The sequence below is a fragment of the Pan troglodytes genome, chromosome 6 (assembly GCF_028858775.2).
Source record: "Pan troglodytes isolate AG18354 chromosome 6, NHGRI_mPanTro3-v2.0_pri, whole genome shotgun sequence".
NCBI lineage: Eukaryota > Metazoa > Chordata > Mammalia > Primates > Hominidae > Pan > Pan troglodytes.
Genome location: NC_072404.2, coordinates 20154517 through 20180899, shown reverse-complemented (window position 1 = coordinate 20180899; position 26383 = coordinate 20154517). Strand labels below are relative to the sequence as shown.

At 35.3% G+C, this 26383-nt stretch overlaps 1 protein-coding gene across 23 annotated transcripts in view; it reads left to right on the top strand.

Annotated features, from left to right (window-relative positions):
* Positions 1-26383, top strand: part of DGKB (diacylglycerol kinase beta) — an 818895-nt gene that overhangs the window by 599044 nt on the left and 193468 nt on the right. The gene's annotated exons all lie outside the window — the stretch shown is intronic.

Below are 26383 nucleotides of genomic sequence, written 5' to 3'. Positions count from 1 at the left end.
CCACTGAAGATCTGAGCAAGCTAGACCAAGGAAGAGCATTTTGTTTCTCCTGAGCACTGGAACTGCCTTGGAGAGAGGCTTGGAGGCGCCGAAAGAGAAAGGCACTCGGAAAAGCTGCAGACATTTTCCCAGACTTGGGACCAAGAGCAGGATGCCATTTTTAATCCAGGTGCATACAAAGTCAGTCATTCTTTGGAGACCTGGCAGCATGGCCACGGAGGCATTTTAGTCTCATGCCAGAGATTGGCATGCCTGCTCTGGAGTGAAGTAGGAGCCTCCACAGCCAGAACTGTGGAAAATACCTCAGCAGTAGGTGCTGGAATTGTGCTGTCCCTCATTGCTAAGTAATGTCAATGTAAAATTTCAAACTATAAGAATCCTAGAAGGAAATCTAGGAAACATTGGCCTTGGGAAAGAATTTATGACTCAGTACTCAAAGGTGATGGCAACAAAAGCAAACATTATCAAGTGGGACCTAATTAAACTAAAGAGCTTCTGCCTAGCAAAAGAAACTATCAACCTACAGGATGGGAGTAAATAGACAACATAAAGGATGGGAGAAAATATTTACAAACTATGCATCTGACAAAGGTCTAATATTTTGAATATATGAGGAAACAAAACAATTTAACAAGTACAAAACAAAACTAACAAGCAAAAGACATGAACAAACACTTCTCAAAAGAAAACGTATAAGCTGCCAACAAACATGAAAAAATACTCAACATCACTAATCATCAGAGAAATGCAAATCAAGACCACAGTGAGACACTATTTCACACCAATCAGAATGGCTATAATTAAAAAGTCAAAAACCAACAGATGCTGGTGAGGCTGCAGAGAAAAGGGAATGCTTGCTTATACACTGCTGGTGGGAATGTAAATTAGTTCATCCACTGTGGAAAGCAGCTTGGAGATTTCTCAAAGAACTTAAAACAGAATACCATTCAACCCAGCAATCTCATTACTGGGTATATATCCAAAAGAAAATAAATGATTCTACCAAAAAGACACCTGCACTCATATGTTCGTTGTAGCACTATTCACACTAGCCAAGACATGGAATCAACCTAGGTGCCCATCTGTGGTGGATTGGATCAAGAAAATGTGTTATATATATATATATGCCAAGGAATACTATGCAGTGATAAAAAGAATGAAATCATGTCATTTGCAGCAAAATATATGTAGCTGGAGGTCATTGTCCTAACTAAATTAACTCAGGAACAGAAAACCAAATACCACATGTTCTCACTTATAAGTAAGAGCTAAACATTGGGTACCCATGGACAAACATGGCAACAATAGACATTGGAGACTACTAGAACATGGAGAGAAGATCAGGGACAAGAGCTGAAAAACTATTGAGTACTATGCTCACTACCTGGGTGACAGGATCATTTTTATCTCAAACTTCAGCTTCATGCAATATACCCATGTAACAAACATCCACGTGCCCTCCCTGAATCTAAAATAAAAGTTGAAATTATCTTTTAAAAATCACTTACAAGGGAAGTGAAGGACCTCTTCAAGGAGAATTACAAACTACTGCTCAAGAAAATAAGAGAAGACACAAACAAATGGAAAAACATTCCATGCTCATGGATAGGAAGAATCAATATCATGAAAATGGCCATACTGCCCAAAGTAATTTATAGATTCAATGTTATCTCCATCAAGCTACCACTGACTTTCTTCGCGGAATTAGAAAAAAACCACTTTAAATTTCATATGGAACCAAAAAGAGCCCCTATAGCCAAGACAATTCTAAGCAAAAAGAACAAAGCTAGAGGCATCACACTACCTGACTTCAAACTATACTACAAAGCTACAGTAACCAAAACAGCATATATAGACCAATGGAACACAACAGAGGCCTCAGAAATAATGCCACACATCTACAACCATCTGATCTTTGACAAACCTGACAAAAACAAGGAATGGGGAAAGGATTCCCTATTTAATATATGGTGTTGGGAAAGCTGGCTAGTCATATGCAGAAAACTGAAACTGGACCCCTTCCTTACACCTTATACAAAAATTAACTCAAGATGGATTAGAGACTTAAACATAAGACCTAAAGCCGTAAAAGCCCTAGAAGAAAACCTAGGCAATACCATTCAGAACATAGGCATGGACAAAGCCTTCATGACTAAAACACCAAAAGCAATGGCAACAGAAGCCAAAATTGACAAATGGGATCTAATGAAATGAAACAGCTTCTGCACAGCAAAAAAACTTTAATCAGATAGTTCTTTTCAGATAGATATGTGTGCATTTACATAATTTTACAGAATGGGATAAAATTTCTGCAGTCTATCCATCTGACAAATGGCTGATATCCAGAATCTACAAGGAACTTAAACGAATTTACTAGAAAAAAACAAACAACCACATCAAACAGTGGATGAAGGATATGAACAGACACTTCTCAAAAGAAGACATTTATGTGGCCAACAAACATATAAAAAAAGATAATCATCACTGGTCATTACAGAAATGCAAATCAAAACCACAATGAGATACCATCTCATGCCAGTTAGAATGGCGATCATTAAATAGTCAGGAAGCAACAGATGCTGGAGAGGATGTGGAGAAATAGGAACACTTTTACAATATTGGTGGGAGTGTAAATTAGTTCAACCACTGTGGAAGACAATGTGGCAATTCCGCAACAATCTAGAACCAGAAATACCATTTGACCCAGTAATCCCACTACTAGGTATATACTCAAAGGATTATAAATCATTCTACTATAAACACACATGCACACATATGATTATTGCAGCACTGTTCACAATAGCAAAGACTTGAAACCAACCCAAATGCCCATCAATGATAGACTGGATAAAGAAAATATGGCCCATATACACCATGTAATACTATGCAGCCACGAAAAAGGATGAGTTTATGTCCTTTGCAGGGAGGGACATGGATGAAGCTGGAAATCATCATTCTCAGCAAACTAACACAGGAACAGAAAATCAAACACCGCATGTTCTCACTCATAATTGGGAGTTGAACAATGAGAATACATGGACACAGGGAGGGAAACATCACACACTGGGGTCTGTCAGGGGGTGGGGTGCTAGGGGAGGGATAGCATTCGGAGAAATACCAAATGTAGATGGGGGGTTGATGAGTGCAGCAAACCACCATGGCACATGTATACCTATGTAACAAACCTGCACCTTCTGCACATGTATCCCAGAAATTGAAAAACAACAACAACAACAAAACACAGCACCACTGTCCAGGACTTCTTTCTCTTTCTCTTTCACAGAAATCGGATCTGCATGATGGTCTGAGGGCTCTCCCGGGCTCTTCCTGTGCCTACCTACTTTTCCCTCACAAGCGTTTTCCCTAATAAATTATCTTGCGTATCTAATCGCATTTGGGTTGCATCTCATTGAGTAAAAACTAACATACAAGGCTTGATTCTTTGCACTTAGCTTTTTTTCTCTCTCTCCCACATATATTCAGTAACTTTGTCCTAGTGTTTTCTGTGTTACCTCTTTTTCTTTATATCTGTTTGTGTATTTACATACACTACCTTTTTCATACACACACACACAGAGAGAAAATACCGTTTGCATCTGTTTCTTCATTTCTGTTGCAACCATTTACTTTTAGCCCTTACCAGTCAACTCAAGCTGATGATTAATGCTAATGTTGGCTATTGTTAGTGGGCACTTTCTATGTGCCATGCCTTGTGCTAAATACTTTACCTATATCTCATTTGATTCATAAAATAACCCTAAAAAAATCTGGATGAGTTGGTGGAACACACAGGATTTTTAAAGCAGTGAAATTATTCTGTGTGATACTATAAAGGTGAATACCTGTCATTATACAGTTATCAAAACCCACAGAATGTATAACACCAAGAGTGAACTCTAATGAAAACTCTGGATTTGGGGTGATAATTATGTGTCAGTGTAGGTCCATCAATTATAATAAACGTACCACTCTGGTATAAGGTTTTGATGGTGGGGAGACTGTGCATATGTGGGGGTAGGGAGTATATGGGAACTCTATATATGTTCTGCACAATTTTGCTGTGAACCTAGGACTGCTCCAAATAAAATGAATTCTATTTAATAATTAAAAAAAGAAAATATCATGTCAAAAATGCATTTAATATATGATATGGTTTTGCTCTGTGTCCCCACCCAAATCTCATCTCAAATTGTAATCCCCATAATCCTCACGTATCAAGTAGGAACCTGGTGGGCGGTGAATGGATCATGCTGGTGGTTGCTCCCATGCTGTTCTGGTGATAGTGAGTCCTCACGAGAGCTGAAGTTTTAACAGTGTTTGTCAGTTTCCCCTGTTCTGTCTCTCCTGCCACTCTGTGACAAAGGTACTTGCTTCCCTTTCACCTTTCCACCATGATTATAAGTTTCTTCCAAGCCATGTGGAACTGTGAGTCCATTAAACTTCTTTCCTTTATAAATTACCCAGTCTTGGGTATTTCTTAAGAGCAGTGTGAAAACAGACTAATATAATATACCTAACATCATATGAGCATCGTAGCTTAGCCTAGTATATTAGTCCATTCTCTTACTGCTAATAAAGACATACCTGAGACTGGGTAATTTACAAAGGAAAGAGGTTTAATGGACTCACAGTTCCATGTGGCTGGGGAGGCCTCACGACCGTGGCGGAAAGTGAAGGAAGAGCAAAGGAACATCTTACATGGCATCAGACAAGAGTGTATGCAGGGAACTCCCCTTTATGAAACCATCAGATCTCGTGAGACTTATTCATTAACAGGAGAACAGCATGGGAAAAAACCAGCCCTCATGATTCAATTGCCTGTCACTGGATCCCTCTCACGACACATGGGAATTACGGGAGCTACAATTCAAGATGAGATTTGGGTGAGGACACAGCCAAACCATATCACCTAGCCTACCTTAAACATGCTCAGAACACTTACATTAGCCTACAGTTGGGCAAAATTATCTGGAAACACAGTACACTATAGACTATCATTTGTTTACCCTCAAGATAGCGTGGCTGGGAGCTGAGGTTCACTGCTACTGCCTGGCATCACAAGAGAGTATTGCACCACATGTCTCTAGCCTGGGAAAGGATCAAAATTCAAAACCTGAAGTGTGGTGTTTGTTGAATGTGCACTGCTTTCACACCATTGTAAACTATGAAAATCACAAGTTGAGCCATGTAAATTGGAGACCATTGTCCTTACACTACAGGCTATAACACAAGTTATAGGTTTCTTCGTATTTTGTTATTAATTAATTTTCTACAATTTTGACACAATAAAGTATATAATTAGGAACATATGTTCCTTTGCAGAGAAAATCTTTGAAGAAAATTGAAGTGCAAATCTGATACTTAGCTTTTACTAGCATCTATATTTAATATTAATTTTTCTTTAAAAATATGCCTAATTTTAATATTAGATGCCATAAAATCCCTTCTCAGTTCATCTTATGTGTTGAATTGAGAATAGATTGGATTTGGCTTCAGGTGCAATAATTTGCATTACGAAACAAAGATTTGTCAATTTTTTTGTCATGTATTAAGATAAATGAAAGAGAAGAAAGCAGTAAATGTGAAAGTAATGTGTTGTAGGATGCGCATACACATGTTCCTCTCACTAACAGCATGTTAGCTTCCCATAGGTCAAATGCCAACACATTCAGGATACAGCAATGTCAGTTTGCCTGGGGCAGGAGTATGCATTAACTAGCTTCTGAGGGTTAAAACCCACTCATCAGATGTAAGCAACTCTAATTTTGTGAATTCTGATTAGTACTGCATAACATTACCTGAATACAACTCTATATATCATGTCCAGAAATATACACTGAATGGTAAAATTTGTCTGTCTTCTCAGTTTTAAATGAAAAGATTCATTATTTTGTTTTATGTGGATTTCATGTGGATATATGAAAACAGTTTAAAATTGTAATCTAGCATGATAAATTCTGGTATTGATTAACTTTTTGGATAAGAAATATAAAAAACAGTCTACATCTAAAGTCTGTTATGTATGATGAATTCCACCTAAGATCTTTGTTAATTTCTCAGTTTGCAAATACAACTATAGTCAGAAATTCTGACCTGGATTTACACAGTCCTGGGCACTATTAATAGGTTTCAAGACTGTAAAACTCCTGAAATTTTAGCCATAATTCTGCACATATATATCATGTGTTTATATCAGGGCAGACGGTTCACACCTGTCATCAAATTCTTCAAGTATCTGTGTTCCACAGAAAATTAAAAACTGCTGCTCTAAGTATTAATATTTACCTGATACAATTTATAAAGCTATTTACAGACTAATTGGCTCTAGCAACCAGATTTCTTTTTTGTGCTAATTATATTTTTTTACAGAAAACAAATGAAAATAAAAGGCTTATTAACACTTGACTAAGATTTCTGCATTCATGGAAACAAGTAGAGAATAATGAGGCTAAGTGAAGTGTGGGATGGTATAGAACTTAGGTTGGTTCAAGAGTTAATAGAGATATCATACCTCTTCTTTACCAGGTCTTTGCTTTGATATTATTTGCCAGTGGCTAAAAATATAATGATTAATAATTACAAGGTAGATATGATCTATGTATTATACTAGCATATAGAAAAAGGAAATTATTTTGTCAAGTCCTTAGACTTGCATCATTTTGTGACAGGATTTGAATTTATACTGTCGGTTCTGGGCTGTCCCTTCTCCTTCTAACTCTGTTCTGATTCTTTTACATATATCACTCCAACGAGTGAGCAAGATGTGAAGTTAAGGATTATAATTACTGAGAGACAAAAACTCTTAGAAGATATAGGTACATTTATTGACTCTCAGAAGACAAATTCTGGTACAAATCCTACTGCATTAAGACTTGGCTTCCTCCTCCACTGGAGAAAAAAATTCTGCAAAACTTTTCTGCCCTAAAAGTAGGATTCCACAATTAAAAAATTTATTCTCATTATTCATTCTCCAAATATCAAGTACTTATAAGGACAAACCACTATGGAGGCGATAAAAATTAAACTGGAATGAAGAGCCCCTACCCCCAAGATGTTGACTATCTAGGAGTACGTAAAAAACCATAAGTGATCATAATATTTGAAAGTGGTAAGTTTCAAAAGAAAAGTAGAGATTTGATGTTTACAGCCAGTGTCATAATGTGGTATTAGGCCTACCAAATATATTCACTTATGTGACACGTTTGCAGATGGTGACCTTCTATATGATAATTTTGGTGCATTTCCTTAGAAAATTCTGTTTTTCTGAGGTCTGTTGCTCCACGACTTTTGGTTCTTGAGATTTATGCTCCTGTGCAGTCTGGGCCTGAGCTTCATTAGCACCTGATTTACCATGAGTGCAGATGGTTATTGGAAATAAAAAGTCAGCCATTTCCTATGATTAAATCTCTCATGGGCGGCATCTCCCTCTTAGCTATTTCCTTACTATTGCATATGATTCATTTGCAAGCAGAACAGTGATTATTATATGATTGTTAAATCTAAAGTGGAAAGGAAAGTAGAATATTAGAAAAAGTCTAGTAGCTTATTAATATATATTATGTGCTACAATGAAAATGATTTTACCTAAGTATTAGCAAGATGATAGATTTATGGATGATGAGAGAAAATTACTCTATTGTGACGATTGAATGTAACAAAAAGAATACAGATTTTCTCTTCTTTTCCCTCCCTTCCTTCGTTCCTTCCTTCCTTCCTTCCTTTCTTCCTTCTTTCTTTCTTTTTTTTTTTTTTCCTTTGCTTTCCCTGTTTGAAGGAGTTATTGTTTAAGCCAGTAATCCCCAAAAATGCCTCCTCATTTTGGTCGCTTGCCAGCACTTCTGGGCAATAATTTTATTGTGAGTCTTGCAGGCAAAGGAAGGGAATTTCAGGATTGTTCATTGCTATGTCTATATTTTTGGAGCTTAGAGGAAAGCAAATCTTGTTTTTAACAGAACTATGCATTAGTTGTTTTTTTTATTGGAAATAATTGTTATTTTTTCACTTGGCACATTTATGAGAATAATAGTAGTGTCAGAAAAATTTCATCACTTTCAAAATTTTGCATATTCTTTGTATTATACTGAGTCAATAAAGTCGGTGGCCACACAGTACAGAGCTGACCTGTACTATAGAAACTTGTTGATTTGCCTGGTTATATACAGTGTTTAATTGACCTATCATATTTCTTTTCTTCTATGTTAAAGTCTAATTGTTCAATTGAAAGACAGTCACAATTACCAAAGCTCATTTCTCTCTAATTCATTTTCATTATTAGATTTATTTAGGTTACTTAGTTTCCACTCTAAGAGTGTAGATATGAAAGAAGCCTTAGTAATGAAATTTAAGCACTGCCTCTGCTGATATTTTGGAGCATGTTTTGCTTCTATTTCCTGAATGCTCTTGTAGCAAATAATTGCTCAAAAAGATAAAATGCACATACACAAAGAAACCCAAATTTTCTTTTTCTTTTTTTAATATAAGAGCTGCTACTAACTGTATCCTCCATATATCAAATATGCTACACAGCTAAATACCTAACCGTAACCCACTAGCACAATCTTATCTCTTCATAAGCTAACCCTCTATCGCAGGCTCAAATGCCTTCTTTCTATTGGTTTCTGGTATCTGCTGCTTTCTCTGACAGGGACTTTGCACTTAAAGTTACCTGTACCAGAAATGTGCTTCCCTCTAGGAATCACAACCTCTCATAAAATATTTTTACTTTTCTTTCTTTTATTTGCTACCATAGCAATTTCACAATATTTGTGTGAATACTTGAAGAGTACGTGTCTTTTCTGCTATACAATATGATAGAGACTATAGGCAAAGATTATGAAAGCTTTTGCTGAATTTTGCATATGTTGTATTTAGCACAGTGTCTGGTATATACCTTTATGTGTCTTTTATCTATTTGTTCTTAGCACACCAGACTAACACTTAGTGGCTTTAATCAGCAATAAGTTACTGTTTCTCATATTTCTGTCAATTAACCTGGCAGTTTTTTAGCAATAGTAATCTGGTGGATGAGCTGGAGGCGAAGCCCAGCCAGGATACTGTGTCTCCCTCTCCTAGTGGTTTTCCATCCTGGGCTTATTAACATGGTGGTCTCATGACAATTCTCCAAGAGGGGGAAGGTGGCATTTGTGAACCCCACGAAGCCTAGGATCCAGAGCTTATGCATCACTTCTGTAATGTTCCATGAGTCAAAACAAGTCACAAGGTTGGTCCTGATTCAAGAGGGCCTAGAAAGAGATTCATGTCTAGAAGGGAGAAGCAGCAGCACAGTCTCACTGCATAGAAGGAAGCTTACAGGAATGGGAAGAACTCGTGCCCATTAAACAGTCTACCACTGTATTAAACAGTACATTGTAATAGATTAATATGCATGTAATACAATACAAAATAATATATCAATGTAATTGTCATTTAATTATAAAACTTAGTCCAGAAATTGACTAGATTAACTGTTCTATGTTTTGTTGCATTTTGTTTTGGGTTTTTATTGTATATACACTCTAAGAATGAGAAGAGGTGGAGAGAGTGGTATATTAATTCTAAGTTATATAGGCAATCTAATCTCACATTTAGATAAATGAAAATTATAAGCAATATGAGGGCAGAAACTTTATATATTTCAATTATTGATGAATTTCTGGCAACTAGAATAGTGCTTCATGCATAACAGGTATTCATTAAATACTTGTTGAATGAATGAATTAATGAGCAAAAATAATAGGCATTATTTTCTGTGGTCTTCCCTTTTATGTTCATTGGGAAGTTGTCATTCGTTCTCGTCTGTCTCAAATGATTAAATTCCAAATTTTTAGAGAAATGGCTAAATAAGAAATAGAGGTCCTACTCACATATGTTGTTCAATGAATTCTTGATAATCAACTGCCATAATGTAGGGACACTAAAACTTATAGGTAAGAACAGTCTTTATGATCTATTTTATGAACATTTGATCACCCACTAAAAGGAGCCTCCAGGAGATTTTGCTTTCTTATTGATTGGTACAAAACGACAGTAATATATTTTCCCTAATCTCTGTAATCTGTTCAGTATAGAAAGCATATCTAAATGAGTCACTAACCTAAATGAGTGACCGTAAATATCCAATAATATTCAGAATTTGATTTCAATACTGTATCTAGATTCAGACTGCAGTACTATTTCTCTGGACAAGAGTCTCACTTTGTTCTGACTCATGTAAAAATACAGGTCTTTTTAAAATTTAAATCTGGTAAATGAATGCTACATGTTGCTAGTATTTTAATATAGGAAAAAAGGGTGATTTGGCTATTTGTTGATGGTAATGCAAATTGAAACAAGTTTTATCTTATAAAAATATTCCCAATTGGAATTCATCTCCATTTATTATCTGTTTATATGGACATAATTTTAAATAGGAGAAAATGGTATAAGGGTAGGCACATTTTAAAAATAAAACAGTAGATAATATTGGAGAGAAAAAGAGAGGGGATGTTTCCTTTACATACATCTTAGAATTATCTAACATGTACTTGAATGTACTGGCAAAATGATTAATCCCCAAATGACAATTCCTACATCTGTCAATCAGTTTATGTACAAGTCAGCTTGAATATTTTATATAAATTATAGCATCATGACTGGCAACAAAAACAGATCATGATATTTCAGGGAGTCATCTGAGTCCCTCAAGATGTAAATCAATGACAAAAATGCAATCTAAATAATAATGGATTTACTGATTTATGTGTTAGACTATAGAATTATTCAATTTGATTAAAAATATCAGTATTTTCAATATAATTCAAGTAGCCTGATTCTTATTTCTTATCATTTTTGTACAAGATAATTAATGTGTATGTAAAACCACTCTTCCATAGCATTAGAAAAAGGAGAACTCTTCTGTTTTTTCTGTTTCTAGCATGAGAGAAGTTTTAAGGTGATTGGCATTTTCAAAATGCAAAGTTATGCTTCTTGTTACAGAATTGGAAAAAGACTGCTGATGTGTGAAGAAAAACAAAAGGTAAAAAACACTTAACTAATTTTCAGAGAATAGAAACAAGTTTTATTAGAAGTATTTTTTTAAGTTGTGAAGCTGTGGTAGTCTTCACAGAATATAGGTAAGGGAAATAATGTGTGAAGGAGCTAGAGAGGTGTAATTTTTTTCTCGATTTTTGCAAGTTTTACAAAATATAGCATCTAAAAATTGGTTAGGAAAAACATATGTAATATGTTCTAATGTTACATAATTACTGATTTAAAATTCTTCTATACCACTGAAAATAATTGAAAAGTATTAACTGGCCTTTCAGTGATGAAAGTAAATGTGTTTTTCCAAAATATATGTATACTCCTTTTTTCTCACATGTTGAACTCCCTATGTTGCATTTTGAGATTGCTTTGCCTAGTGATTTGGGGTGTCATTCATATTTGAATATGCCAAGCAAATATTATTAAACAAGGGTATCTAGTTTAATAATCTGAGTCCCCTTCAGATATTTGTTAGATGCCCAAAGTTACCAATTAATGTCTATTCTAGTTGTAAAAAGTTGCCCATGATTCAGGATGGGAAATCTGAGCTGTCTTTGAAGTACACTGCAACACCTACATTAAATTAACTTCCCCGAAACTTAGTAGGTGCTCCTTAAATATCTGTTGAACTCTATTAAAACTAGTGAACTTTATATTCTTTATATATACATATATATTTATATATATATACTTTAAGTTCTAGGGTACATGTGCACAACGTATTACATAGGTATACATGTGCCCTGTTAGCTTGCTGCACCCATTAACTCGTCACTTACATTCGGTATTTCTCCTAAAGCTATCTCTCCCCCAGCCCCCAACCCCACGACAGGCTCCAGTGTGTGATATTCCCCTCCCTGTGTCCAAGTGTTCTCATTGTTCAATTCCCACCTGTGAGTGAGAACATGTGGTGTTTGGTTTTCTGTCCTTGTGATAGTTTATTGAGAATGATGGTTTCCAGCTTCATCCATGACCCTGCAAAGGACATGAACTCATCCTTTTTATGGCTGTATACTATTCCATGGTGTATATGTGCCACATTTTCTTAATCCAGTCTATCATTGAAGGACATTTGGGTTGGTTCCAAGTCTTTGCTATTGTGAATAGTGCCGCAGTAAACATACCTATGCATGTGTCTTTATAGTAGCATGATTTATAATCCTTTGGGTATACATCTAGTAATGGGATCACTGCATCAAATGGTATTTCTAGTGCTAGATCCTTGAGGAATTGCCACACTGTCTTCCACAAGGGTTGAACTAATTTACACTCCCACCAACAGTGTAAAAGCATTCCTATTTCTCCACATCCTCTCCAGCATCTGTTGTTTCCTGACTTTTTAATGACCACTATTCTAACGGTGTGAGATGGTATCTCATTGTGGTTTTGATTTGCATTTCTCTGATGACCAGTGATGATGAGCATTTTTTCATGTGTCTGTTGGCTGTATAAATGTCTTCTTTTTAGAAGTGTCTGTTCATATCCTTTGCCCACTTTTTGATGGGGTTGTTTGCTTTTTTTCTTGAAAATTTGTTTAAGTTCTTTGTAGATTCTGAATATTAGCCCTTTGTCAGATGGGTAGATTGCAAAACTTTTCTCTCATTCTGTAGGTTGCCTGTTCACTCTGATGGTAGTTTCGTTTGCTGTGCAGAAGCTCTTTAGTTTAATTAGATCCGATTTTCAATTTTGGCTTTTGTTGCCATTGCTTTGGTGGTTTAGTCATGAAGTCCTTGCCCATGCCTATGTCCAGAATGGTATTGCCTAGGTTTTCTTCTAGGGTTTTTATGGTTTCAGGTCTAACATTTAAGTCTTTAATCCATCTTGAATTAATTTTTGTATAAGGTGTAAGGAAGGGATCCCGTTTCTGCTTTCTTCATATGGCTAGCCAGTTTTCCCAGCACCATTTATTAAATAGGGAATCCTTTCACCATTGCTTGTTTTTGTCAGGTTTGTCAAAGATCAGTTGGTTGTAGATGTGTGGCATTATTTCTCAGGCCTCTGTTCTGTTCCATTGTTCTATATACATACGTATATATATATATGTGTGTGTGTGTGTGTGTGTGTGTGTGTATATATATGTATATGTATATATCTGTTTTGGTACCAGTACCATGCTGTTTTGGTTACTGTAGCCTTGTAGTATAGTTTGAAGTCAGGTAGCCTGATGCTTCCAGCTTTGTTCTTTTTGCTTAGGATTGTCTTTGCAAGGCAGGCTCTTTTTTGGTCCCATATGAACTTTAAGGTAGATTTTTCCAATTCTGTGAAGAAAGTCATTGGTAGCTTGATGCGGATGGCATTGAAACTATAAATTACCTTGGGCAGAGTGGTCATTTTCACGATTCTTCTTATCCATGAGCATGGAATGTTCTTCCATTTGTTTGTGACCTCTTTTATTTCATTGAACAGCGGTTTGTAGTTCTCCTTGAAGAGGTCCTTCCCATCCCTTGTAAGTTGGATTCCTAGGCATTTTATTCTCTTTGTAGCAATTGTTAATGGGAGTTCACTCATGATTTGGCTCTGTTTGTCTGTTATTGGTGTATAGGAATGCTTGTGATTTTTGTGCATTGATTTTGTATCATGAGACTTTGCTGAAGTTGCTTATCAGCTTAAGAAGATTTTGGGCTGAGACGATGGGGTTTTCTAAATATACAATCATGTCATCGGCAAACAGGGACAATTTGACTTCTTATTTTCCTTATTGAATATGGCTAACTAGAATAAGCAATGTAGAGAAGACTTTAAATGACCTGATGGAGCTGAAAACCATGGCACGAGAACTACGTGAGGCATGCACAAGCTTCAGTAGTCGATTCGATCAAGTGGAAGAAAGGGTATCGGTGATTGAAGATCAAATTAATGAAATAAAGCAGGAAGTTTAGACAAAAAAAGAGTAAAAAGAAATGAACAAGGCCTCCAAGAAATATGGGACTATGTGAAAAGACCAAATTTACATTTGACTGGTGTACCTGAAAGTGACGGGGAGAATGAAACCAAGTTGGAAAACATTCTTCAAGATATTATCCAGGAGAAGTTCCCCAAACTAGCAAGGCAGGCCAACATTCAAATTCAGGAAATACAGAGACCACCACAAAGATACTCCTTGAGAAGAGCAACCCCAAGACACATAATTGTCAGATTCACCAAGGTTGAAATGAAGGAAAAAATGTTAAGGGCAGCCAGAGAGAAAGGTCGGGTTACCTACAAAGGGAAGCCCATCAGACTAACAGCAGATCTCTCTGCAGAAACTCTACAAGCCAGAGTGGGGGCCAATATTCAATATTCTTAAAGAAAAGAATTTTCAACCCAGAATTTCATATGCAGCCAAACTAAGCTTCATAAGTGAAGGAGAAATAAAATCCTTTACACACAAGCAAATGCTGAGAGATTTTGTCACCACCAAGCCTGCCTTACAAGAGTTCCTGAAGGAAGCACTAAACACGGAAAGGAACAACCGGTACCAGCCACTGCAAAAACATGTCAAATTATAAAGACCATCAATGCTATGAAGAAACTGCATCAACTAACAGGCAAAATCACCAGCTAACATCATAATGACAGGATCAAATTCACACATAACAATATTAACCTTAAATGTAAATGGCTTAAATGCCCCAATTAAAAGACACGGACTGGAAAATCGGATAAAGAGTCAAGACCCATTGGTATGCTGTATTCAGGAGACCCATCTCACCTGCAAAGATATACATAGGCTCAAAATAAAGGGATGGAGGAAGATCTACCAAGCAAATGGAAAGCAAAATAAAGCAGGGGTTGCAATCCTAGTCTCTGATAAAACAGACTTTAAACCAACAAAGATCAAAAGAGACAAAGAAGGCCATTACATAATGGTAAAGGGATCAATTCAACAAGAAGAGCTAACTATCCTAAATATATATGCACCCAATACAGGAGCACCCAGATTCATAAAGCAAGTCCTTAGAGACCCACAAAGGGACTTAGACTCCCACACAATAATAATGGGAGACTTTAACACCCCTCTGTCAATATTAGACAGATCAATGAGACAGAAGGTTAACAAGGATATCCAGGACATGAACTCAGTTCTGCACCAAGCAGACCTAATAGACATCCACAGAACTCTGCACCCCAAATCAACAGAATATACATTCTTCTCAGCACCATATTGCACTTATTCCAAAATTGACCACATAGTTGGAAATAAAGCACTCCTCAGCAAATGTAAAATAACAGAAATAACAACAAACTGTCTTTCAGACCACAGTGCAATCAAATTAGAACTCAGGATTAAGAAACTCACTCAAAACTGCACAAGTACATGGAAACTGAACAACCTGCTCCTGAATGGCTACTGGGTAAATAATAAAATGAAGGCAGAAATAAAGATATTCTTTGAAACCAATGAGAACAAAGACATAACATACCAGAATCTCTGGGACACATTTAAAGCAGTGTGTAGACGGAAATTTATAGCACTAAATTCCCACAAGAGAAAGCAGGAAAGATCTAAAATCCACACCCTAACATCATAATTAAAAGAACTAGAGAAGCAAGCCCGGGCGTGGTGGCTCACGCCTGTAATCCCAGCACTTTGGGAGGCTGAGGCGGGCTGATCACGAGGTCAGGAGATTGAGACCATCCTGGCTAACACAATGAAACCCATCTCTACTAAAAATACAAAAAATTAGCTGGGCGTGGTTGCAGGCACCTGTAGTCCCAGCTACTCGGGAGGCTAAGGCAAGAGAATGGCGTAAACCTGGAAGGCGGAGCTTGCAGTGAGCCGAGATCGTGCCACTGCACTCCAGCCTGGGCAATAGAGCGAGACTCCATCTCGAAAAAAAAAAAAAAAAGAACTAGAGAAGCAAGAGCAAACAAATTGGAAAGCTAACAGAAGGCAAGAAATAACTAAGATCAGGGAAGAACTGAAGGAGATACAGACTCAAAAAACCCCTCAAAAAACAAATGAATCCAGGAACTGGATTTTGAAAAGATCAACAAAATTGATAGACTGCTAGAAAGACTAATAAAGAAGAAAAGAGGAAAGAATCAAATAGATGCGATAAAAAATGATAAAGAGGATATCACCACTGATCCCACAGAAATACAAACTACCATCAGAGAATACTATAAATACCTCTATGCAAATAAACTAGAAAATCTAGAAGAAATGGATAAATTCCTGGACACATACACCCTCCCAAGACTAAACCAGGAAGAAGTTGAATCTTTGAATAGACCAATAACAGTCTCTGAAATTGAGGCAATAATTAATAGCCTACCAACCAAAAAAAGTCCAGGACCAGATGGATTCACAGCCAAATTCTACCAGAGGTACAAGGAGGAGCTGGTACCATTCCTTCTGAAACTATTCCAATCAACAGAGAAAGAGGGAATCTTCCCTAACTCATTTTATGAGGCCAGCATCATCCTGATACCGAAGCCTGGCAGAGACACAACAAAAAAAAGAATTTTAGACCAATATCCCTGATGAAGATCAATGCAAAAGTCCTCAATAAAATACTGGCAAACCAAATCCAGCAGCACATCAAAAAGCTTATCCACCATGATCAAGTCGGCTTCATCCCTGGGATGCAAGGCTGGTTCAACATACACAAATCAATAAATTTGATCCATCACATAAACAGAACCAATGACAAAAACCACATGATTATCTCAGTAGATGCAGAAAAGGCCTTTAACAAAATTCAACAGCCCTTCATGCTAAAAACTCTCAATAAACTAGGTATTGATGGAACATATCTCAAAATAGTAGGAGCAATTTATGACAAATCCACAACCAATATCATACTGAATGAGCAAAAACTGGAAGCATTCCCTTTGAAAACCAGCACAAGACAGGGATGCCCTCTCTCACCACTCCTATTCAACATGGTGTTGGAAATTCTGGCCAGGGCAATCAGGCAAGAGAAAGAAATGAACTTTATATTCTTATATTCTCACACCTGTGCTTAAACAATTGATTGACTTAATGGATTCAATAAAGACCATTAAATAGGATGGGGGGTGGTGGAGAAAGAGAGAGAGGGAGGGAGAGGGGAGAGAGGGAGAGAGCCAAGAAAGTCAACTGGTGAATGGTAGAAAGAGGATGGGGGAACAAGCAATTCTTCTGCTATTTGCTGTCTAGCTCAACATAGTCAACTAGTATAATCCAGCTAGTTGTTTCTGCTGCCTAGGAAGGTTATTCGGGTTTTCCAGTGGACACTATCTTGATTATGTGATCATCCATAGTCCAGAGTCTCACTCTCATCTTGGTAAGTGGGGAAGCATAATTGAATCATGACACCCAGAAATGGTCAGGCTCTTATTCACTTGCTCAACTTTATCTACTATAAAATTTATATACCACTTAATATATAGGGGAGGTGATGATAATTCCTTTCCAGGGATTCAGATACACAATTCCATAATTTAAGACATCCTATTAATTATATCAAAATCCATGGAAAGCCAAATTAACTTCCAGATTGCTTGGTAACTATGGAATTTCAGCAAAAGAACCTTTGGAAGGCCTGGTCAATTTCTTTTTAAAGAAGGCTCTCAATTTGCTTTTATTGTGTACACACATACCATCTTGTGTATCTTCTTTATAGCACTTGATCTCAATTTATATTAAATAATTTAATGTATTTTTTCTAATACAAAGTAAGTGTTATGTAGAGATCTCTTCTTCTCTTGTATAAACATAATTCCAATTCTTATAACAGTACTGGACCTATAGTAAATGCTCAGATGGTTGAATAAATGAATTTCTATTCTACCAGAAAGAGGGTTATGCTAACCTCCCCTGATATCCAAAGTCAGGATTGGAAACATGCTAATATCTGCATTTGTAGTGCCCTCTTATTTTTTAAAACTTATTGAAAACAATTTTTGTTTGTTGGACACTTTTTATTTATGAATATAATTCAATTAAATAAACTACAGCTTTTTGTGCCTACAAGAACACATACCTTATTACATTTTGCTATCAATTTTCACTAGGCTGTACATGTTCCTATTTATATTATAGAGAAATACCATATCTTAAATATTTTTGCAGATAATCTCAGACATCAGGGTATATTTTATTAATTCAAACACCACAAGGTGACTGTATTTTTAAGTTATTGGATGTGGGATGGGGGAAGAAGAAAAGTGTCAACTTACCACTCACTGGTCTATACAGACTTCATTGACAATGATAAAATATCAGATGCAAATTGGGAGCACTCCAAAAAAGCAGTGTTTCATGTTTTTTAAAAAAATTATTTCATGCATGTAAGTGTGAAAATGACTCTTAGAAAATTTAGGGGGACAGCAAGTCAGATGAGGAAAGCATATTCAGTGATATTTGCATATCTTGGCACAAGATAAAAACAAGCAATTATGCTGAACAGAAATTCTCTACTTTACCTCCTTTATTTCAGCCACTACCAAGTTTCACAATTAGAAAAATAGTATTGTATGAAAAATATTCATTTAGGTTGTCTAATATCTCAATAATATATGTGAAAATTCTTTTATAAAACATAGTGAGTTATGTTTTGAGTGTGCTTTGGCTGCAAGTGACAGAATATGCAAAATAAATAATGATTCTATTTATGTATCTCTCACGAGTAAAAATTCAGAGACTATTTCAAGGTTGCTGATGAGCCAGTTCAGCTCTGTCCAGAATCTGGGTCATCTCTGGGTTTCCCTTGTCTTTTCCTTCATAGGGGCAAGATGGCTGCTTCATCTCCAGTTATTTTTCCTTGAGAACATGCAAAAATAGGAAAAGAGGGGCAAAGCTTTTACTTTGTTTATGTCTTGATCAGAGAAAAAAATCTTTCCTAGATGCCCACGGTATACTTCCCTCAGGTTCCGTTAGTCAGCTCTAGGTTACATTGTCTTCTTTAGTTGGCTTATTTCAGAAGAGGGAAATAAAAGCACTTAAACAGAAATATGAACAAAGGTGTCATCTAATGATGACCTTTCTGGCCTATAACATTTTCCTTATGGCTCAGGAAAAAAAGGTTCAAGTGATGCTGCATTCATTATTGTATATAATGAGAGACATTTGGGAAAAAAGCTAGGGTTTCTTGAGTTAGATTTTGCTACTTCCCATGAAATGTTGGAAGCATCACTTCTAAGCTCATTTGAGACAGTGCTATGATCCGTAACAACAACAATTATTACTATCATACATTTCATTAAATCTTTCTAATAAATTTCTTAGGGACACTTTTATTATTATGAAACATTTTTTTTTTATTTGTTTGGTTTTTTTTGTTTGTTTTTGAGACAGAGTTTCGCTCTTGTTGTCCAGGCTGAAGTGCAATGGCACGATCTCAGCTCACTGCAGCCTCCGCCTCCCGGGTTCAGACGATTCTCCTGCCTCAGCCTCCCGAGTAGCTGGGATTATAGGCACGTGCCACCACGCTGGGCTAATTTTTGTATTTTTAGTAGAGACAGGGTTTCACCATGTTGGTCAGGCTGCTCTCAAACTCCTGACCTCGTGATCCGCCTACCTCTGCCTCCCAAAGTGCTGGGATTACAGGTTGTGAGCCAATAATAGTAAAGATTTAATTATTATTGAAATGTATTCAATTCTCAACATGATTGGTTATTGTTTAAACATTTTACAGGTTTCATTTTACATTTCAAATAATTATGAATTTATCACTGCTCTTAGGGACTTACTTTGTGTACGTTTTTGGTATGACTCTGCAATGTGGGATCACTACTGCTTATATACTTTTTCCATTTTTGCTCTGTAATTAGTTCTAATGTACAATACAAATAGAGAACTAGAGAACATTTAGGTAAGAAATAATTAGTATTATGATAGAAAATTCTTATACATCAAAATACTTAAATAACCACTTTTTTTTCCATAGGGAATTGTTGAAATAATTAAAAACTAAAATATTTGATCTTTGGGTGCATCCTTTTCTTACACTTACATATAAAAAAAGTTTCTTTAGTCCTGTAAAAGTAATTCAGGTTAAAAATTATGGTTTTAGAATATCCATCTTTTCTTTTACAAACTAAGATGGAGTAGCATATGATTCTGTCTGAAGTTTCTATAGCTTATTTCATTGTCTCCCTGGGACTTAACAAGCACGTCTTATGAATGAGCATTAGATACAAGCATTTTTATCTGTCATTTGAATAAATTTATATCTCTACCTGTTGTCTAGAAATATGAAAAATGTTTGCCTTCTTCGGTGTGAATATTAAAGGTCTCCACTGCAGTGATTAGAGCTGTGTTTCTTCCTTATAAAATAATGTTGTCAACATTATTCTCTTACTCCAAAAAAAAGTACACATTTCTGTGAACAAAAAAGCCTGAGTTTAGGGGTTTAAATAAAATGGAGTTCTTTCTATAACATGTGTAGAATTTCGGGTCACTTCCACCACTAATGTGTTCATCTGAATAGTAATTGCCATAAAATTGTAGTTTCAAGTTTCTACAAGCAAATACCTAACTTTTTATACACTTAAATTTGATACTATAATTTTTACAAATTTGAGTAAAAGTTCCCATTCATGCCACTATTACATACTTTGAGCAACCTTTTTCATAACTCTTTATTGGTGAATTTATAGTTGCCAATCAAAAAAAAATAAATTGCTGATTTTATTCAACTGGGCCAGGACTTAGTTCCTAACAAATACCTATGGCCATAGTTCATACAGATGACATTTAATTTCCCAGGGGACTTCAAGAAGTGATGAAAAACAAACTACAAATGTATCCTCCCTTTCCCTCTGCACTGACCTAGGGCTCGTTTGCCGACCAGGCTCCCTGTGCCCTGCCAACATTCTGTCTGCTGCAGCTACTCTGGAAGTGCTTTTCCCTCCCTGAACTGCAGCTTTCAGACATTCCTCATTCACTGGTGAATCAGGTCCCACCAGGGCCCTTCCATTTGACTTGTGGTGTATTTTTTAAAGTAATACCTCACTACGTTTAGGAATAAATGAGTAACCCTATAACCCATGTTTAGTGTAATGTTTCTTGGCAATGAAAAAGTGAATAAAACTGAATTGATTCTATGACATAAATGTACCCACTTTAAACACTTACTCTGCAGTATTACTATAAGTCAACCTTTCCCATTAACCAACACAGTTAAGCAAGTCCAAATTCCTGCCATGCTTCAAGGCTATGCCATAGAATTATGAGACTGTTTTAGTATTAAAATAAAGTTACTGAATAACATAGTTAAAAACTATGTTCTCCACGAGAAAATTATTTTAAAACCAGATTTGAAATGACACATAAAATATTTTAATAACAGGACAAAAGTGAAAACAACTAATAAAAAAGATAGGATTTCTGAAACATCCTTAGTAATTAAATATTTAATTTCATTTTAACTAAGCTACTTAGAATATTATGATTTTGTTTTTATTTGAAAAGCAAAGATCAAAAGAGATTTATTTTCTCCTCTGTTGAGCATGTTATCCATATAATATAGGTCAAATCGCTTAGTTAACGATGCTTGAAAATGGGTTCAGTATCTAGTAGAAGTCTTTCTGTTTCTACATAATAAATTATCTTCCTGTGCCACCTAAATCCCCACTAAATACATGAAAAATAATAAAACAAATGCACCTGTAAAATAAAAATATGACCTCTCAGAGTAATTTCACTAAGTCAAAACTTTTTTGTTGCTTATGACTTTTGAGTCTTCCACAGTAAGACAAATGAGATAATTTCATCGCCCTCTGTATGTTGCATCTTTGTTAGAAATGAGTTTCATGTCTAATTAGGTTACTTTTTATTCTTTTCGGAAAATGCACTGGTACTTTACTGTTTCGTTTGTTTGTTTTGTTTTATGTTTACTTCGTTAATGTTACTAAGCCGATGAAAACCAAAATAAAAGACAGGTAAGGCAGGAAGAAAAATTCCAAGGAAAATATATTGCTGGAAATTAAATTACCCATTTGAAAGTTAAAAACTTGAAGAACTGAATATTAACTAAATTTCACAGCAACAAGAAGGATTTTGCTTGAACAAAGTCTCTGATAGTTCACATTACTCAGGATACGTAAAAGAAGCAAAATTACAGTTCGTATGAAAATTCCAGGTAAATGGGAGCCAATTTCTTCGTCTTTACCTGGCTATCTGGTAGCCAAGCACTTTGAGCATTAAATAGAAACTTGTAGATTTACAATTATATTCATTGGCATAGGGTTTACTACGTTAATTCAAATAATAATTATATGAATAACTTTTGTGAGGTTTATAGAACCTTTGTTACTTTCCTTGGAGTCACAAAATCTGTCCAGGGATACGATAAATTTGACTTTGCTGTGACCATTTCACAATAGGTTAAATGTCGAGTTACCATATTCTTAAAGTCCAAAGCTATGTTTTCACTGACAAATTTGAGTTTGAATTATTTGGATCATTTTCTAATGTGAATCATAAAAGTAGATAGCATAAGTGCTTAAATGTGATTTTTTGCATTTCTACAACCTAAAACCAGTTTGGTTGAAAAAAATAAAATTTAACAGCCTTTAATTTGTCATGTGGAATCTGATACCATGTGCATTTTATTACCTCCATATATTTATGTAAGTGAAACATAAAATGGTTGTAATAATGGAGAATTTAAAGTAGCTTTTGCACATGAGCAGTAATGCTAACTAATATGGTGAATAAGGGCTGAATGTAAATTCTCAGAATTTCTGTTTCTTGTGATATGTTTGCTAAAGTGAGTATATCTTGGATAACTGATAGAAACACACATAATCCTAATTACGCTGTGAGGAACTTTGATGGACATAATGGAAATACAGGGAATAATCATTTCTATACAAGCCAAAACCTCGTATATATATTTTTAAAATTTTCAAACTACAATACAGTGTACATTAGATCACAGAACCTGCCAAAATATAAACCCATATCTCTTTTTATGCTGGATTTAGACTCTGGTATTCTCGTCTATGCATTCAGAGATAATCTAGGTATGGCATAAATCAGTAAAATCAAATATCACCAGTTCCTATTGATTCTACCTCACTTATAGCTCTTGAATTGAGCCCCTCTTTTCCATTTCTGTTGCCATTTGGTTAGGCCTTCAATTATGTTTTATATGAATTATTGCAATAACTACAGTTCTCTTAATGACACCAGCATTTCAACACTCCAGCCCATTTTTATGTTTCTGCCAGATTTGTTTGCCCATAAAACAAAGTTCACCATGTCACCCCTCTGCTAATAAACTTCTGTCAGCTTCTTCTTAATCATAAGATCAAGTCTAAAACCATTAACTTTGTTTACATGTTCTGAAACAGACCCTACCACACTTGTTAGTCGGTATTTAGCCTACTCTTAAATCATACAGCACTCCCAAAGGTGCACAGAACTTGTCTCTTCTTCCTTCTCTGCTTGCCTTCTACTACTTATCCATTCACATGCTACCTTTTATTCTAAAGCTTGCAGGACTCTTGAGATAAAATTAGTTGAATCATTGAAGTATGTTCCTACAATACTTGGCTCATATTTCATTTAGAAACTCTATTATTTTTCATAATAGACCAATGTTTTTATGTTCAGCTTTATTGAGGTACAAATCACATGAAAATTATATATATTCAAGATTTTTTTACTTTTTTTGATTTTAGTCATTCTGTTAAGTGTGGGATGATATCTCATTGTGGTTTTAACTTGTATTTCTCTAAACGCTAATGTCGTTGAGCATCTTTACATTTTTTTTTCCATCTGTATATCTATTTTGGTGAAATGTCTGTTTATGTCTTTTCTTGCTTTCTAATTAAATTGTTTGGGTTGCTTTTACTGCTGAATCATCAGAGTTCTTTATATATTCTAAGTACTAGTCCTTTGCTATGATGCATTCATACCATGTACTACTACTCAGTGATAAAAGGAAGAAACTGTTGATATGTGAAACAACCTGGATGAATCTAAGTGAGAAATTCAAATGCCAAAATTTGCTTATTATATGAGTCCCTTTGTATCCATTCTTGAAATAACAAAATTATAGAACTAGAGAACAGATTAGTGGTTGTCGAAGGAAAGGATGGAGTGGGGGCAGGTGGAAGTGGGTGTGGTTATAAAAGAGCAACATGAGGGAACCTTGTGGTGACGGGACTGTTCTGCATCTTAACTGTATCAATGTCAGCATTGTGGTTGTCCTGTTGTACTACAGTTTGCAAGATATTTTCATTGGGGGAAACTGTAATGGGCACATTGGACTCCTCTGTGTTACTTCGCAAAATAATGTCTAGAACAGCTTTATTAAGGTATAATTTACAAATTTTAAAAAATTATATATATATTCAAGATGTGCAACGTTATGTTTTCATATATTGTGAAATAATTATCACAGTGAAGCTAATTACATATCCATGACTTCACATAGAAACTTACGATCTACGACTCTAGTTAATTTCGAATATATAATACATTATTTTCCCCCTTGCTACCATACATTATTATTAACTATAGCCACCATACTGTACATTAGGTCTCCAAAACTTACTTATCTTATAACTGTAAGTTTGCATCCTCTGACCAACATTGCCTTATTTCCCCCAATTCTTGATCCCTGATAACCACAGTTGTACTCTTTGCTTCTATGTATTTGACTTTTTTTGATTCTGCATATAAGTGAGATCATGCAAGATTTGTCTTTCTGTTCTGGCTTCCTTCACTTAGCATAAGGTCCAACAATACCTCTTTGAGGTATTGATTTCATTTCTTTGGGGTATATGTACAGAAGAGAGATTGCTGGATCACATGGTTGTTCTATTTTTTAATTTTTTGAGGAAACTTAGTACTGTTTTCCATAACGGCTGTACACATTTATTTTCTCACTAACAGTATACAAATGTTCCCTTTTGTCCACACCCTTGCCAGTGCTTGTTATCTGAGGTATTTTGAAAATAGCCATCCTAACAAAAAAGAGGTGATATCTAATTGTGGTTTTGAGACAGTGTAGGGAAGAGACTCAGTCCTGGCAGATAAGGGCCATAATAACCAAGATCCCAGTGGGCCTCACATGTCCAGGCATACTCCCTCCATTACCTTCCTGCCTCCCTTAACAAACTGATATGCCCATAAGTTTATAACATTCTGAGCTCCTTGGGGACAAAGGTAATTGCATTTATATTTGTATCTATAGTACTTAACAGAGAGAGTGTTCTCATTAAACTTTTGTTGAATGAATGAATGAATCCTGGAAGGTCTGGAGAAAAGAATAACACAAAAATGTTATTAGAAAGTTGCTGAATATAGAAAGACTATTCCAATAGTCATAAAATATTCATTAAGAATGTCTTCAGACCTCTTTGTATAAATGAATATTTTTCTCTCCATCTATAGAATGATATGTTTTTCATCAGAATGATAAATCTCAATAGCAAAATATTTTAATTTTCCATGACTTCAGTGTGTAAATTTATAAAAGCCTATCCATTCTATAAAATAGACATTTACATTAATTTAATATAGACGCATCTGTAGATCCAGGCCCACAAATCTTGTCATTAAATGTTTACCTCTAACCTATCTCACTAGCTATCATCTGTTTATATCTGCTCACATATATGAAATCAGCCCATAAACTAAGTCAAATATTCTCTGGAAAAGAATAAAGATTCATGGTGCTAGAATCCTATGAAACTTATACTGACCTTCAGATTACTGGCCTGAATATGACTGATTCATGAAGGGATTGTGAATTTTTTAAGCAAATAAAACCTTGTGAGAGCCTAAACATTATTGACTATGTTTAGATAGATAATATAACTTTGCTTTGTATTTTATAATTTTATATCAGAGAACTCTGCATAATAATAAGCACTCTATTGGATTTAACATAGCATAATAATAAGCACTCTATTAGGTTTAATGTCATTTTCCAAACCAATAATAGGCTTGAATTAAGTAGTAAGGCCCTTGCCAAATGTCTTTTTAATTGTCAAAATGTTTTACATTCTAATGTAAGAAGCAGATATCAATATTTATAAGTCAAACAGAATACTTTAATTTGATATGAGAGACACACTCGAATACCATAACAAAAACTTCTTTGTTTCATTTCTATGTGTGAAAATGTCTGTCACTTACATGTATTGTCTTCTAATTGAGGGCATGATCACTATTAGAATTATGCATAATCAAATACTGCATTTTTTTCACAAGAATAAAATTTCAAATCCAATACTAGATAATATAAAAATCTATTTGACCTTTGTAAAGTTACATTAAGTGATAATAAATGTAATTAACTGGTACAAAAAGCCAAAAAGATCAAGTCATAGAAGAAAATAAATTTTGAGTCTTTACTTTAAGATTAAATACTGAAATTATTTTAATTATATTTCTTTGCAACTTTTATTGATATAATATTGTTATTACTTTCTT